The sequence below is a fragment of the Artemia franciscana genome, chromosome 5 (genome assembly GCF_032884065.1).
Source record: "Artemia franciscana chromosome 5, ASM3288406v1, whole genome shotgun sequence".
NCBI classification, from domain to species: domain Eukaryota; kingdom Metazoa; phylum Arthropoda; class Branchiopoda; order Anostraca; family Artemiidae; genus Artemia; species Artemia franciscana.
Genome location: NC_088867.1, coordinates 36,531,161 through 36,538,131, shown reverse-complemented (window position 1 = coordinate 36,538,131; position 6,971 = coordinate 36,531,161).

Sequence of the window (6,971 nt, the reverse complement as noted above, 5' to 3'; positions counted from 1 at the left end):
ATTCTGATGTCCCCATATCCTCCCGCCGCCCTAAAGGAAAAGAGGCATTGACATCCTTGCCCACCACTCCAAATAACCAAGATAAATTTCTTGAATGATTTCCCCCTTTTTCAGAAAGCCTGGATCCAGTATTTGGGGTTTCTCCAGCTAAAACCACTGAAATACACATAAAAATAAAGTGTTGCCAATGTTCGAAGACCTGAGGACTAGACTTGAAAAGACTTTGCCTGATTCCATGCAAACCTACTAGGTTTGCGGTGACTTTGACGTCATTTTTCATTCCAAAAGTAACTTTTTTTATCTTTTTGGAGAGTGGGATGGGAAAATGTAAAATGAAATTGCTAACAACAAAAATCTTTACTATGATCAAAATCGGTATTTAATGAGAACCATCGTATTAAAGGTAATTAAAACGTTAAAAAGAACCATTCAGATAGGAAGAAAAGGGTTAATCGGAATTGGAAACCCCTTCATGAGGTTCTCCAACACTTAGGTCCACCACACTGTACAAAATATTTTGAGTCATAGCAATGCACTCATTCGAAATTGCATTAGCCTTTACTTTAAGGACCTGCTTAATAAGTCTTAGCTTTAATTCCACCTTGCCACGGCTAATTTTTAGCTGGCACTTCAGGCCACATTTTACTTTTAATATCAACGAAAGAGTTATTGAGCCAAGACGATTTCGTCTGTCAGTTTTCACTTCCTTTAGAACACTGAAAAGGCGTTCGGCAGTGCTATTCGACATTGTCGGTGAAAAAAAGTACTGTATCACTTTTAGGACGTTTAGAAACATGAATCCTCCTGCAGGAGATTTCATTGTAAGAATATGGCAACAATAGACTATTATGTCCAATTTGTTCAAATTTGCAAGATCTACACTTTCAAAAAAACTTAAACTTGATATTGACTGCCGTCCCGGCTCCAGATTTGCCTTATTCTAAATACCAGAGTCATAGTGCTCGAAGAATTGTTGAAAAGAAGAAACTCTTAGCTCGTAGTTAGAGCTTGGAGTCAGGAAAAGGAGGAAGTTGTAGGTCTTGTCAGAGAAGGGAAAACGATCAAGAATTTGACTGATAGCTTCAATGTTAAAGTCTGTTGTGGAGCAATGAATTCAGAGACTTTCGGCTACAAAACGACCATCAATGACGTCCCTCGTTTCCATAACCAAGAGGAAATCATGACTTTTATATCCGATATAGACGCTGTTATCAGGAAGGTAATTCGCTTAATCGTACGGGATGATAGCAAAAGGATTAGTTACTCGAATATAAGAAAATTTCATGAAATTAAAACCTAAAGTACGAAGGAGCTTTTGTGCCTGGCTTTTCAAGAGGTAAAACAAGGGTTTTTGTGCCTGGAACATAGTTTTACATTCATTCAATTCTTCTTGCACATATTCAACAAAATACATTTGAGCTCTTGAGTATGGACTGTTTAATGTCATTCGTGTGTAGTCATATCGCACTAGTCGAGAATATGTGTTGCACAGTTTTGAAATGAAAGCCAACGAGTGGGAGCCAGAGCAAGGAATCTGTGTTTTTCCACTTGAATGAAAACTTGAAATCCTTTCCTATATGTACTTTGCCGTTTTGTACTGTGTTGGAAGTGATTGCAAACGATTCTGCATAAATCTTCCAGACTCTTCGAAAGTTTTTTACAAGCAGAATTTGCAACCAGGGCACATAAATGGCAGCTATATTTAACAACTGTAACCCATGGATATTTTTCTTCTACAAGTGTCTTGACTGGACAGTTTATGCCCATCTTAGCATTAGTGGTATCAGAGAAAAGTCCAATCCAATTTTGAAGAGGAATGCCCGCTTTCTTGACATCATTCATCACTCTGATAAGCTGATTGAATATACCAGACGCTGATCCATCTTTGTACTCTATCAGAGAAAGTAAATCTACTTGTATATTCATTGTTTCATCACAGAAACTGACACAAACAGCAAGTTGTTTGGCTACAGAATGACCTGTTGTTTCGTCAATAGCCACAGAGAAAATGTTCGTCTTTAGGGTGTCAAGAAGCTTTCCGTGAGAATAAAGTGCCTATGCTTGTCGGGCAATGTTGGTTGCTTTTGTTCTACCCATACTGGGATGGTTTAGTAAATCTTGACCTTATGAGCTTCAGCAAGTCGTCAGAAACTGAATAGGGTAGATCATTTTCAAAGAAAAATGTGACAAGCTTTGCTTCAATAGTAGCCTCTCTTTCGCTTTTGGAATCGCTAGAAAAGTGGTGGTCCGATTGAATAGTTCCGGAAAATGAATCTGTCCATACTTTTTTGTTTACTTCGTAAGCTTTACTCTGTTTGTACCTTTTCAGGTCATATTTCCCATTCTTGCAATAAAGGCAGTGAGCTATATATGCACTGCTTTGGTTGTTCTGCAACATATATTATCTGCATATATGTTCTGCAACTATGCTTTTGGTTGTTCTGAGGCTGGGGTCTTCAACCACAGCCTCATACTCTTGATTGAGATCTATGACTTCAGCAATTTTCAAGAGCATGTCCACTCTATAAACAAGAAAAACCAAACCAGAATTTAAGCAATATGGTAAAATTACCCTATTTTCTTATTTTTCAGAAATATTTTGAAGATTTTCAAAAACGAAAGGGGTCAGACTACTTATTATGAAAGTTATGTAAGTATTGATTATAGTGGATGATTCAAGATTCCCAGTTAAAAGAAGGGAGAGGCTTGACCGAGAAACAAAAAGAGCAATCTTGTCTCAAGCACTCTTAGCTGCATACGAAGCCATTTCTATCACTTCTCCTTTTGGAGAGGGCAACAAAAATGTACTGAAAAAATCAGGTTTGTGCAGAAATTTCTATAAAAAAAAAGTAGAGAATCCATAGATGTATATCATTAAAAAGTGTACTATTCCTTATATTTGCCTTTTAGACAACTATTTTAGAGAAGCAAATGCCTGTAAAACAGTAAAAGCCTAAGCTTTAAACAAAATTGGCATTAGGAAATATCTCCTTCTTGTATTTTTTTTTCGCTAGAAAAAAGTGGGATCCTAGGATGTAAAAGTATATTTTTGCATGAAACACAGTTTATTTGGGGATTTTTATCTAAAACTTGCATTTTTCTATAGATTTGCCCTTACAAACAAACATCCTAGTCATGAGGCAAATACACTTGACATGGGATATTAGCCTTTGCTGTTAGGGTTTATATAGAGGAGAAATTTTACTGTTGTGAGGCACTTAAAATTGATTAACAAAGTATAAAAGAAAAAACTGAGGCAAATGCAGCAAGTAAAATCCTAAAAAATATTTGAGGGCAGGGAGACCAGCAACTAAATTGAACATTAAAAAGTGTCTCTTGTATTTTTCTTCTATTATACCCTCGTTTAAGTGAATTAGATGACTTCTACAGAAAAAAAAATCAAAAGAAAATACAAAAAAATGAGAGAGATAAAATGTTAAGGTGCAGACGAGGGACCTCTGCAGGAAAGAATACAAAGTTAATGCCTAATAGAACCAGAAAATACATTAAAAAATGAATTTTGTTCATGAGAGGCAATTAATTCAGAGAGGGCAACATCTCTGCAACCTTACGCTAAGTGACTCAATAATTGATGTAAGGTACTCAATTGAATGAATAATTTACAGTAAGAAATAATTTTTTTTATCAGGGGTCATTAATCTGCACCTTTATCAACAAAACATCACTTAACACAGGAATAATTAATATCACTTACAGTAAATTAGTCATAGCTCAACTTATTGTTGACTCAAACAAATAATTTTGGGCTTTGGATTTAGTGCTATGCTCAATGCACACCCATTAGATTATAACAATTTATATTGTGCTATATACAAATCGTTCTATTGGGCTGTAAAGATGCAGAGGTGCTGCCTAATAGAAGTAACATATAAGATACTTTATTTCTTCCTGAATATTATTAGCTCTGTTGGTCAGCATCTCTACACCTTTACCATAGTAATGTTTGGCAATTACTTTTGTTCAGGCAGGTGACTGAATTACCAAATACTTGCTTCTTCCTTTACTGGCTATACATCTTCAAAGGGTAGATTAAGATTGAGAGAGATAATTTATTAGAGATAATTTGATTTGTTGTGTATGGTGAGTAATGATGACATTGCTGCAATAGATGTGGTGATAGAAGCTATTTTGCGGTATGAATGCGGTATGTGGTACAATAAAAAATGTGTGCAATAGCTTCCTTGAAATTGCGGTATTATACAGTTAAATGTGACATAAATAGCAACACAGACTAAGCTACACCACCTTAGTCCCATTTTAAAACATGTTCCTGTTTCCTGAAGGAAACATGTAGACAGGGTCATAGTTCCAGAACTCAATTATCAATAATGATCATCTAATACGTATTCATATTTTAGATCCGAGACACAAGGCAGCACATAAACTATAAGCAATTCGTAATATTATCGTAAGATCATAGCCCAATTGTAGCTTTAGATGTATCATTGGCAGTATAGATGCATTGGCAATATTAGATTTATTATTGTATCTTTGTCATTGTTGCTATTACCAGACATTTTAGACTGAACATAACAACAATTAATTAGTGATTATTGCTGAATTAGAAATTGAGGCCATGCCGAAAACCGGATTCGTAAAATCAAATACAAAACCGAACTGTCGTTGAAAACATTTCAGTGTGCCTGCCAATATTGGGGAAGTACTTAAGTATATTCTTAAAAACATTTGAAAGCACATGGATCCATGCTTAAATATATTTTTTAAGAGTACTTTAAGTAGATGCTCGAATACTTTTGTCTTGCCTATTTACAAATACCAAGTACATTACTTGTGATTGTGACTACTCGCAATGGCTACTGCCACCACGTGTGACCACGACTGCAATTGCAACTGTTTGTGGCTGTAGCTAACTTTGAACGTAGATGGGACTATTCATGGTGCATTTCGTGTCTTGGCTGTGGCGATTTTCAGTTTTGCGAATGCATCATTGCTAAAATAGTTTTACAGTGCCAAATTTGAGGTTGCTACGGGACGCAGACTATTAAACAGGATATGTACTTGTTTGAAGAAAGTTCACGCTTTTGTGGCCATAAAATGAACTTTTGTCGCTAGCGCGCTTACGTAAACGATGAGTGTGTAGATTTGTTTGTAGTGCGGGGTGGGTGACATCAATAAATTTGTTATATTGTGAGCACAAGTGTTATTGAATCAAAAGGATTTGTTGTTTTTTTGTGTGTAATGATATAAGTTGTATTTTTTTCTGTGGCGTTATCAAACAGTTCGTGGTAACGAACTGTAGTAAGGAGCGACCCGGCTCAATAGTAACAAAAACTCTAAAAAATGGAATTTTGATACCAATAGCTACATCAAAAGAATCGCATTTTAATGCTGGTTTTAAATATATAAGTTTCATCAAGTAAGTTTCATCAAGTTTAGTCTTACCCATCAAAAGTTACGAGCCTGAGAAAATTTGCGTTATTTTAGAAAATAGGGGGAAACGCCCCCTAAAAGTCATAGAATCTTAACGAAAATCACACCATCAGATTCAGCGTATCAGAGAACCCTACTGTAGAAGTTTCGAGCTCCTATCTACAAAAATGTGGAATTTTGCATTTTTTGCCAGAAGGCAGATCACGGATGCGTGTTTATTTGTTTTTTTGTTTTTTTTTTGTTTTTTTTCCCCAGGGGTGATCGTATCGACCCAGTTGTCCTAGAATGTTGCAAGAGGGCTCATTCTAACGGAAATGAAAAGTTCTAGTGCCCTTTTTAAGTGACCAAAAAAATTGGAGGGCACCTAGGCCCCCTCCCACGCTAATTATTTTCCCAAAGTCAACGGATCAAAATTCTGAGATAGCCATTTTATTCAGCGTAGTCGAAAAACCTTATAACTATGTCTTTGGGGAAGAGTTACTCCCCCACAGTCCCCGTGGGAGGGGCAACAAGTTACAAACTTTGACCTGTGCTTACATATAGTAATGGTTATTGGGAAGTATACAGGCGTTTTCAGGAGGATTTTTTTGGTTTGGGGGAGGGGTTGAGAAGAGGGGGATATGCTGGGGGAACTTTCCTTCGAGAATTTGTAATGGGAGAAGAAAATTTCCATGAAGGGAGAGCAGGATTTACTAGCATTATTTAAAAAAAAAACAATTAAAAAATAAAAGTGAAAAAGCTTTTTCAGCTGGAAGTAAGGAACAGCAATAAAACTTAAAACAAACAGAAATTATTACCCATATGAGGGGCTCACATCCTTCTAATACCTCGCTCTTTACGCTAAAGTATTTTCAGTAATTTCAACTACTTATTCTACGGCTTTTGTGATTCAGGGGGTCATTCTTAATGAATTGGGATAAAATTTAAGCTTTAGTGTAAAGAGCGAGGTACTGACAATGGGGCGAATCCCCTCATATATGTAATAAAAACATGAGAATACAAAAGTTCTTTACGTAAGCTAATTTATAAGTTACGTAAATCTTTTACCAATAAAAAGATTCGTAAAAAATTAAAAGTTCTAGTTGCCTTTTTAATTAACCAAAAAATCGGGGGGAAACTAGGCTTCGTCCCCCGCTCTTTTTTTCTCAAAATCATTTGATCAAAATTATGAGAAAGCCATTGAGCCAAAAAAAAAATATGCAAATTTCGTTTTGATTATTCCTCTGCGGAGAGCCAAAATCAAAACATGCATTGATTCAAAAACGTTCAGAAATTAAATAAAAAAAACAAGTTTTTTCAACTGAAAGTAAGGAGTGACATCAAAACTTAAAACGCACAGAAATTACTTCGTATATGAAAGAGGCTGCTTCCTCATCAACGCCCCGCTCTTTACACTAAAGTTTTTTACTGTTTTAGAAAGAAGAATTGAGAGAAAGAGTCAAACTTTAGCGTAAAGAGCGGGGCGTTGATGAGGAAGCAGCCTCTTTCATATACGAAGTAATTTCTGTGCGTTTTAAGTTTTGATGTCACTCCTTACTTTCAGTTGAAAAAACTTGTTT